Source organism: Callithrix jacchus, chromosome 3, assembly GCF_049354715.1.
Source record: "Callithrix jacchus isolate 240 chromosome 3, calJac240_pri, whole genome shotgun sequence".
Taxonomy (NCBI): domain Eukaryota; kingdom Metazoa; phylum Chordata; class Mammalia; order Primates; family Cebidae; genus Callithrix; species Callithrix jacchus.
In genome coordinates, this window is record NC_133504.1 from 115,600,632 (window position 1) to 115,611,342 (window position 10,711).

Sequence of the window (10,711 nt, forward strand, 5' to 3'; positions counted from 1 at the left end):
ATTTCCATCCATGAAACTGACATGAAATAACAGGATTTCATTATTTTTATGGCTGAATAGTATTCTCTTGTGTCTTATGTACTAGTATTCTCTTGTGTCTTATGTACCACATTTTCTTTATTTGTTCATCGACTGATGAACACTTAGGTTGACTGCAAATCTTGGCTATTGTGACTAGAGCTGCAATAAACATGCGAGTGTAGGTGTCTCTTTGATATACTGGTTTCCTTTTTTTTTTTTGAGACAGAGTCTTGTTCTGTCACTAGGTGCCAGGCGTGATCTCCACTCACTGCAACCTCCGCCTCCCGGGTTCAAGCAATTCTCCTGCCTCAGCCTCCCAAGCAGCTGGGACTACAGATGGGCACCACCACGCCCAGCTAATTTTTTATATTTTAATAGAAACGGGGTTTCACTATGTTGGCCAGGATGGTCTTGATCTCTTGACCTCGTGATTGACTCTCCTCGGCCTCACAAAGTGCTGGAATTACAGGCGTGAGCCACCGCGCCTGGCCCCCTTTCTTTTAGATATAAATCTAGCAGTGGGATTGTTGGATCATATGGTAGCTCTATTTTTAGTGTTTTGAGGACCCTCCATACTGTTCTTCATGGTGGCTATACTAATTTACATTCCACCAACAATGTATGAGGGTTCTTCTTTCTCTACATCCTCTCTGGGATTTGTTACTAGTTTTTGATGACCATTCTAAATTGGGTGAGATGATATCTTTTTGTGGTTCTGATTTGCATTTCCCTAATAATGAATGGAGTTGAGTATTTTATCATATACCTGTTTGCCATTTGTGTGTCTTCTTTTGAGAAATGCCTGTTTAGATCTTTTGCCCATTTTAAAATCAGATTATTTATTGAGTTGTTTGAATTCCTTATGTATTCTTGTTATTAATCCCCTGTCAAATGGGTAGTTTGAAAATATTTTTTCCCATTCTGTGAGTTGTCTCTGCACTTTGTTGATTGTTTCCTTTGCTATGTGGAAGCTTTTTTATTTGATGTAACCTCATTTGTCCCTTTTTGCTTTGGTTGCCTGTGCTTTTGAGGTATTACTAAAGAAATCTTTGCCTAGATCAATGTCCTGCAGAGTTTCCTCAGTGTTTCCTTTTAGTAGCTTCATAGTTTAAAGTCTTAGATTTAAGTCTTTAATCCATTTGATTTGATTTTTATATACGGCAAGAGTTTCATTCTCTTTTATATAGATATCCAGTTTTCTCAGTACCTTTTATTGAAGAGACTGTCATTTTTCCAATGTATGTTCTTGGCATCTTTGTCAAAAGAGCTCGCAGTAGATGTGTGGATTCGTTTCTGTGTTTTCCATTCCATTGGTCTATTTGTCTTTTATGCCAGTACCATACTGTTTAAGCTATTATATTATAGCTTTGTAGCATAATTTGATGACAAATAATGCTACTCCTCCAGTTTTAGGCTTTTTTTTTTTCCCTCAGGATAGCTTTGGTTATTCTGGGTCGTTAGTGGTTATTATAAATTTTAGGATTATCTTTTCTATTTCTGTGAAAAATGTCATCTGTATTATGATAGGGATTGCACTGGATCTATAGATTGCTTTGGGTAGTACAGACACTCTAACACTACTGATTCTTCTGATCCATAATCATGAAACATCTTTCCATTTTTTGGTATCCTCTTCAATTTATTGCATCAGTGTTTTATAGTTTTCATTGTAGGAATGTTTGACTTCTTTGGTTAATTTCTAGATATTTTATTTCATTTGTAGTTATTATGAATAAGATTACTTTTGTGATTTCTTTTTTCAGATTGCTCACTGTTGGCGCAAAGAAATGCCATAAAGATTTTTGTGTGTTGATTTTGTATCCTGCAAATTTATTGAATTTGTTTATCAATTCTAATAGTTTTTTTTGTTGAGTCTTTATGTTTTTCCAAATATAAGATTATATCATCTACAAGTAAGAATAACGTGACTTCTTCCTTTCCAATTTGGATGCGCTTTATTTCTTTCTCTTGTCTGATTGCTCTAACTAAGACTTCTGGTACTATGTTGAATAACAATGGTGAGAGTGGCATCCTCAGAAAAAGGCTTTCAGTTTTTCCCTGTTTAGTGTGACACTCGTTGTGGATCTGTCATATATGGCTTTTATTGTGTTAAGATATCTTCTGTCACTGCCTATTTTTTAAGAGTGTTTATCATGAAGTGATGTTGAATTTTATTGAATGTTTTCTCAGTATCAATTGAAATTATTAGATTCTGTTTATATGAGATATCATTTTAATTGATTTGCAAATGTTTGACCACCCTTGCATTCCTGGGATGAATCCCAGCTGGCCATGATAATGATCTTTTAAATATGTTATATTTGGCTAGCCAGTATTTTATCGAGAAATTTTCATCTATGTTCATCAGAGATAGTGGCCTGATGTTTTCTTTCATGTGTGTATGTCTTTGTCTGATTTTGGTGTCACAGTAATACTGGCCTTGTAGAATGGGTTTGGAAATATTCCCTCCTCTTAATTTATTTTTTCTGGTATAGTTTGAGTAGGATTGATTTAGTTGTTCTTTAAATGTTTAGTAAAATTCAGTAGTTAAGCCATTGAGTCCTGAGCTTTTCTTTGCTAGGAGACTTTTTATTGCTTCAATCTCATTACCTACCATTGGCCTATTCAGATTTTGGATTTCTTCATGGTTCAATCAGTAGGTTGTACGTGTCTAGAAATTTATCCATTTCATTTAGTTTTTTCCAATTTATTGGCATATGGTTGCTCATTATAGCCTCTAATGATTCTTTGAATTTCTGTGCTATCAGTTGTAATGTCTTCTTTTTTATTTCTGATTTTGTTTATTTGGGTCTTCTCTCTTATTTAATTAGTGGTTTTCAATTTCATTTATCTTTTCAAAACACCAACTTTTCATTTTATAGCTCTTTTGTATTTTTTTTTTGCTATCAATTTCACTTATTTCTTCTCTGATCTTTATTATTTCTTTTCTTCTATAAATTTTAGGTTTGGTTTGCTCTTTCTTTTCTAGTTCTTTAAGATGTATCATTAGGTTATTTATTTAAAATTTTTCTACTTTTTTGATGTGGGGACTTACTTGCTATAAACTTTCCTCTTAGTACTGCCTTTGCTATACCTGATAGATTTTGGTATGTTGTGTTCCCATTTTCATTTGTTTCAAGAAACTTTTCAATTTTGTTCTTAATTTATTCATTGATCCACTGGTCTTTCAGGAACATACTGTTTAATTGTCATGTGTTTATATAGTTTCCAAAGTTTCTCTTGTTATTGATTTCTAGTTTTATGCCATAGTGGGCAGAGAATATACTTAATGTTATTTCAATTTTCTTTCTTTTTTAATACCAGGGAAAGATCAGGTGAAAGAATTCAATTTATTTGAATTTTTAATGACTTGTTTTGTTGCCTAATATACAGCATATCCTTGAGAAGATGAATATGCTGAGAAGAAAGTGCATTCTGTAGCTATTGGATGAAATGTTCTGTAAATATCTATTAGGTCCATTTAGTCTATAGTGCAGATTAAGTTTGATGTTTCCTTGTTTATTTTCTGTCTGGATGATCTGTCCAATGCTGAAAGTGGGGTGTTGAGATCTCCAGCTGTTACTGTATTGGGGTCTGTCTCTCTTTAGCTCTAATAATATTTTCTTTATATATCTGGTGCTCCAGTGTTGGGTGCATGTGTATTTACAAATGATATATACTCTTGCTGAATTGATCCCTTTATCATTATATAATGACCTTCTTTGTCTTAAAATCTATCTTATTTAATACAAGTATAGTTACTTCTGCTCTTTTTCGGTTTCCGTTTGCATGGAATATATTTTTTCCATGCCTTTATTTTCAGTCTGTGTGTCTTTATAGGTGAAGTGAGTCTCTTATAAGCAGTATATAGTCGAGGTCTCATTTTTTGACCCATTCAGCCACTCTATGTCTTTTGATTGTAGAGTTTAGTTCATTTACATTCAATGTCATTATTGATAGTTAAGGACTTACCATTGCCATTTTGTTATTTGTTTTCTGGCTGTTCTGTGGCCCTCCTTTCTTCCTGTCTTCCTTTATGTAAAAGCGATTTTCTCTGGTAGTATGTTTTAATTTCTTATTTTTAATTTATCTGTTGTAGGTTTTTGATTTTAGGTTACCATGAGGCTTGCTTGCAAATAACATCTTATAACCCATTATTTTAAACTGATGACAGCTTATCACTGATGACCAAAAAGCACTCCACTAATAAACAAGCAAAAGGAAAACTAATAAAAACTCTACACTTTAATACCATCCTTCCCCAACTTTTTAACTTTTCACTGTTTCTACCTTTCAATACTATCTATCTGTTAAAAAGTTGTTATAGTTGTTATTTTTTATTAGTTTGTCTTTTGGTTGTCTTATTCAAGATATGAGTAGTTTAATATCACTATTATAATGTTACGGTAGTCCATATTTTTTTGTACTGTTTTGTTTTTTCTTTCAGCAATTTGAATATGTCAAGCCATTCTTTCTTGGCCTATAAGATTTCTGTTGAGAAGTCTGCTGTCAGATGTATTGGAGTGCCTTTACTTTTTCAAAATTATTTTTTGTTCAAAGCAATTAATTCAAGATGGAGCTCCTTTATATGTTATTTGTTTCTTTTGCTGTTTTTAGGATTCTTTATTTATCCTTGATTTTTGGGAGTTTTGTTTATTAAATGCCTTGAAGTAGTCTTATTTGAGTTAAATCTGCTTAATGTCCTATGACCTTCTTGTACTTGAATATTGATATCTCTCTAGGTTAGGAAAGTTCTCTGTTATTATGTCTTTCAATAAACTTTCTACCCCAATCTCTCTTTATACCTCTTCTTTAAGATTAATAATGCATAGATTTGTCCTTTTGTGGATCTTTTCTAAATCTTGTAAGCATATTTTGTTCCTTTTTAAAATTTTTCTCCTCTGAATGCATATTTTCAAGTAGTCTATCTTCCAACTCACTAATTCTTTCTTTTGCTTTATCAATTCTGCCATTGAGAGACTCTGAAGTATTTTCCAGTTTGTCAACTGAATCTTTCAGCCAGAATTTCTGCTTGATTTTTTAGTTATTTAAATCTTGTTAAATTTCTCTGATAGAATTTTCCTAATTATTCTCTGTGTTTTCATGAGATTTTTTGAACTTCCTCAAAACAGCTATTTTGAATTTTCTACCTGTAAAGTCACATATCTCTGTCACTGGAGGATTGGTCAGTGGTAACTTTGTTCATTTGGTCGGGTCATATTTTCTTGCTTGATGTTGATGCCTGTGGATTTTCATCCATGTCCAGGCATTGAAGAATTAGGTATTTATTTTAATCTCTCTGTCTGGGCTTGTTTGTACCCGTCCTTCTTGAGAAGGCTTTTCAGGTATTCAAAGGAATTGTGATCTAAGTCTTTGGTCACTGCAGTCATATTTTTCGCTAGAGGGCACCCCGTGTCCAGTAATGTTGTTATTCTTGCAGACTTCTACAGCCTTGGTGGGCTTGGGTAAGATGGAGAGAATTCCCTGATGAGGCAGTTTCTCATTTTCTTTCTTCACTTTCCCTCAAACAGGAGTCTCTCTCCTTTTCTGTCTGTGCTGGGCTGCCTGGAGTTGGGGGTGGGGTGACACACACTCCTCTGGCCAGTACAGCCAGGACTATCCTGGGTCACATCTGAAACCAGCACAGTACTGGGTCTTGCTCAAGGTCTGTGGTGACTACTGCCCAGCTACCACTGATATTTATTCAAACCTCCAGAAATCTTTAGTTAGCAGGTGGTGAATCCTTCCAGGACTGGGTCCTTCTCTTTGGGCAGCAGGTTCCCTTCTGGCCCAGGGTGAATCTAGAAATGATATTCAGGAGCTAGGGCCTGGAATTGGGCCAACTGAGACATCTGCTTGGTGGTAGTAGTGGTGGTGGTGGTGGTTGTGGTGGTGGTGGTGGTTGTTCTTCTTCTTCTCTTCTTCCTCCTTTCTTCTTCTCCTCTTCTTCCTCCTTTCTTCTTCTTCTTCCTCTTCTGCTGCTGCTGAGCTGGTACCCAGGTTGCAAGATAAAGTCCTCTTTACTCCTCCCTCTCCTCAAGTGGAAGGAATCTTTTCCTCAGCTGCACTGCCTGGAGTTGGGGGAATAGTGACACAAGCACTCCTTTGGTCACCACAACTGGTGTCTTGATGGATTGTGTGCACTCCAATTCCACTGTCTTCCAGCCCAGTGCAGCTCCCAGACTTGCCCATGGACTGCACTCCTTGTGGCCTGACTGCCTGTCAAATTTATTCAGGAATTCAGGGCTCTGTAGTCAGCTGGTGGTGGAGCTAACTGGCACTCAGGTTCCTTCCCTGGGGCAGAAGACTCCCCTCTGGCTGAGGCTAGTTTATACGCTCCCTTATTTCTCTAAGTACACAAATTCTCCCTCTACAGGCTACTGTTGGAGGTGAGATACAAGACTGCCTTTCTTACCATTTTCAGTGCCCCTTTCCTTATTTTTTGGCCTCTGCTTCTTAATTCAGGCCCCTTTCCTTGATAGAATGTTAAAACCATGTGTGGTGATTGCTCACTTGATTTTTGGTTCTTATCATGGTGATTTCTTGCATGGATAGTTGTTCAATTTGGTGTTTCTGTTGGGAGATGATTGCTGGAGAGTTCTATTCAGCCGTCTTGCTCTGCCTGTCTTTCTTCTATAAGTTTTGAGCAATGTATACACGATCAAAATATAGGACATTTCTGTCCACCCAAATGGTCCCCTGTTCTCCTTTCCATAACCCCCATCTCCCAATCCCAGTCCTAGGCAACCATGGATCTGCTTTCTATCATTATGGATCATATTTCTCTTTCCCACAGTTTTACATGAATGGGATTATGAAGTAGGCACTCTTTTGTGTTAGCTTCCCCCCTGCCTACCCTCTAATGTAATGTTTTAGAGACTCCTCTATGTTGTGGCATGGAACAGTAGTTTTTTTTTTAGAGACAGGGTTTCACCATGTTGGCCAGGCTGGTCTCAAACTACTGACCTCAGGTGATCTGCCTGCCTCGGCCTCCCAAAGTGCTGGGATTACAGGCAGGAGCCACTGCACCCGGCGGTAGATTTTGTTTTTTTTTGGTAATTGAATTTGGGTTGTTTTCAGCGTTTGGCTATTATTATTATTAGTAACATTGCTATAAACCTATGTGTACTTTTAAAAATGTTTGTAGTTTTGTTTTCAGTGTTTTTACAAAAATTTAAAAATTATTCTTTAGAATTTTTGTGGGTACATAGTAGGTGTATATATTTATAGGGTGTGTGAGATGTTTTGATACAGGCCTGCAGTGTGAAATAAACATATCAAAGAGAATGGAGTATCTATCCCCTCAAACATTTTTCCTTTGAGTTTCAAAAACTCAATTACATTTTTAAAGTTATTTATTTTTTATTTTTTTGAAGTGATTTTACCTTTATTTCCTTCACTTTAAGCCAATCATGAAATTTCGCAGTGAGTTCTGGGGTGGGGGCAGAAGGAAGGCTGTGTTAAGAATCACCTGGGCTGTAGCCCATTCAGCCCACAGAGGTGCAGGCAGTGTGGGCCTTCACTGGGGCAGCTGGAGCAGCATGGACTGCGCCACTGGCAGGTAGATGATGATCTGAGAGCGTGATAGCTGGTATGTGATGCCCTCTGCAGCTTCCAGCTTGTGCAGCTCAATCAGGCCATCCCTTGCGGTGGCCATTGAGTTGGCAATCAGCTCAGCTGTCTTGGAGTCGCACTCAGCAGAGATGATGGCTGCCTTTTTCTGCTGCTCAGCCTTTTCCACCACAAATCTGGCCCTCTCTGCTTCCTGCTGAGCCACCTGTTTGGCTTCCACCACTTCTGCAAACTCCTTACTTAAGGTCAGATGCATCAAGAACATGTCATCCAGGATGAGTCAAAAGGTGGCTGCTCACTCTATAAGGTCATCGTTCACCTGCCTGGAGACCAGCTCTCTCTGGGTGATTAGCTTTCCAGCATCAAAGTGAGCCACCACTGACTTGAGATCTCACTTGTGATGGACACAGGCTCATCGTAGTCCTCTCGGATGCTAGTGAAGATGTGAGGAAGCTGGCTAGCAATAGGCAAAAGAGGATGCACAGTCTGATGTTGACATTCTGTAAATCTTTGCTACCAGTAATGACTGGCACATTACGTGGCCGAGAACAGCAGTCAAAGATAATTGGTTTCTGTACCCATGGGATGAGAAAGTGAGTCCCTCACCCTACCACGATGTCCTGTACTCCACGGAATCGGTCAAAGATGACAACTTTGTTCCTATCATTCATATTATATAAGGCGGAGTTCACCACACCTCCTGCAACAGCTAAGGCCAGGCCAAACTTGCCTATGGACTCAAACACTTTGGCAGTCATATTTTCTTCTGCTGGACCCTCTTATGTCTGCTTCCGCTGTCAAATAGTTTATCCAAGTGGCTATATTGTTTTACGTTTCTACCAGCTATGTCTAGGAGCTCTAATTGCTGTATATCCTTGCTAACACTTGATAGTCTGTCTTTTTTACATTTTCAGCCATTTGAGTGGGGATACTGTGGTAACTTATTGTGGCTGTAACTATTTTCTGTATAGATGGGGAGCATCTTTACATATGTTTTTCAGCATTCTATGTACTCCTTTTGTGAAATTTTGGTTCAAATATTTTTCCCATTTTAATTGGGTTATTGGTCTTCTTTTTATAGAGTTTTAAGAGTTCTTTATGTATTGTACCTACAAGTCCTGGCTAGATATATGTATTTTTTTCTAGAAGTTTTATAGTGTTGTTTTTATGTTTAGGTTTATAACCCATTTCAAATTAATTTTTGTGAATAGTGAAGTAAGGGTCAAGGTTCACTTTTCCCCATTTGGATATCCAGTAGTTCCAGTACCATTTGTTATCAAACATGGATTGACCATATATAGGTGGGTGTTTTTCTGGAGTCTTTATTCTGTTTCATTAATCTATGTGTCTATTCTTATGCCAGTGTCACTTTATTTTCACTACTGTTGCATAATTAAGTCTTAAAATCAGGTAGTATGAGTACTTTGCTTTTATTTTTCAAAACAGTTTTGGCTTTTTAAGGTCTTTTGCTTTCCTTATAACTTCTATAATCAATTTGTTCAGTTTCTACAGTAAAGCCTGCTGGGATTTTGATTATTATGAAAAATCTATAGACCATTTTGGTAAAAATTAATGTCTAACCAATATGGAGTCTTCTGACAGGAATATAGGTTATGTCTCCATTTTTTAGGCCTCTATTTTGTCTCAGCAATATTTTATTATTTTTAGTATAAGGTCTTGCACTAAAAAAATTTGTCTCTAATTATTTAATATTTTTTGATGATATTATAAATGGTAGTATTTTAAGATTTCAATTCCTAATTGCTTCTAGAATATAGAAGTAGAATTGATTTTAGGTATTGTTTTTGTATCCTGCTACCTTCCTAAATCACTTATTTCTAATAGATTTTTCTAGATTCCTTAGGATATCCTATGTTCGTTAGCATGTCATGTCTACTAATATAGGAAAATTTACTTCTCCTTTTCCAATTGGTATGCCTTTTATTTCCTTTTCTTACATTATTGCACTGGGATAGGGCTGCTAGCAAAATGTTGAGTAAGAGTAGTGAGAGAAGACATCATTATTTCTGATTTTAGGGGGAAAGTCTTCAGTTTTTCAACATTAAGTATGATTTTTCAACCGTCAGTTGAAGAAGTTCCATTCTATTTCTAGTTTGTTGAGAGGAATTAACATGAAGGAATTTAGATTTTAATTAAATGCCTTTTCTGTATTTATTGAGAGGATCATACTGTATTTCTCCTTTTTTGTTAATATAGTGGATTTGCATTGATCACTTTTCTTTTCTTTTTATTATTATTTTTGAGATGGAGTTTCACTCTGTCACCTAGGCTGGGGTGCAGTGGCATGATCTCAGCTCACTGCAATCTCCACCTCCCAGTTTCAAGCGATTCTCCTGCCTCAGCCTCGTAAGTAGCTGGGATTATAGGTGCCCCCCACCATGCCTGGATAATTTTTTGTAATTTTAGTAGAGACGGGGTTTCACCATGTTAGTCAGTCTGTTCTCGAACTCCCAACCTCAGGTGATCCACCTGCCTCTGCCTCCCAAAGAACTGGGATTACAGTCATGAACCACTGTGCCTGGCCACATTGATTGCTTTTCTAATGTTAAATCTTTTGTTTCTAAGACAAACCCCATTTGAACATGGTGTTTTACTCTTTACATATTGCTGGGTTTAATTCTGCCTAAAGTGCCAGTTATTTCATAAAATTGGGTACAGATCATATAGGATTTCACATATAGCATTAGTTCTGTTGAAAGAGATAGTGAGATGCAAAGTATAAGGTAGAGCAGTTTTTTTTTCTAAAACTAAGACTAAGACTGTAATAACTAAGGAAAATTGGTGATTTGTTTTATTGCTATAGTACTGACACTAAGCCAAAGCTTTCTGTTTTATAGAAATGTCCTTAGAAACATGGGGAAATTCATAGTGAATATAATTTCATAAGATTTTCCCTTCCTTTTTTGTTGAACTTGTCAGTTTATATTCCTGCTAGTGAGTTATGGAAAGCTTTATAAATGGACTTCAATTACTCTACCTGCCTTGAGAGTTGACAAATGCAATAGCCTAGATGTTTTACGTGGGCTCTGCAATCCAATATCAAGGCCTTTCTTCCCAATAGAATTTAAGTAATGTAAACAAAAAGAGGGCATGGGGG

General features: G+C 36.7%; 1 pseudogene; it reads right to left on the reverse strand.

The window, feature by feature from the left end:
- Positions 1 to 7,540: 7,540 nt before the first annotated feature.
- Positions 7,541 to 8,351, reverse strand: LOC100413402 (prohibitin 1 pseudogene; annotated as a pseudogene).
- Positions 8,352 to 10,711: the final 2,360 nt, after the last annotated feature.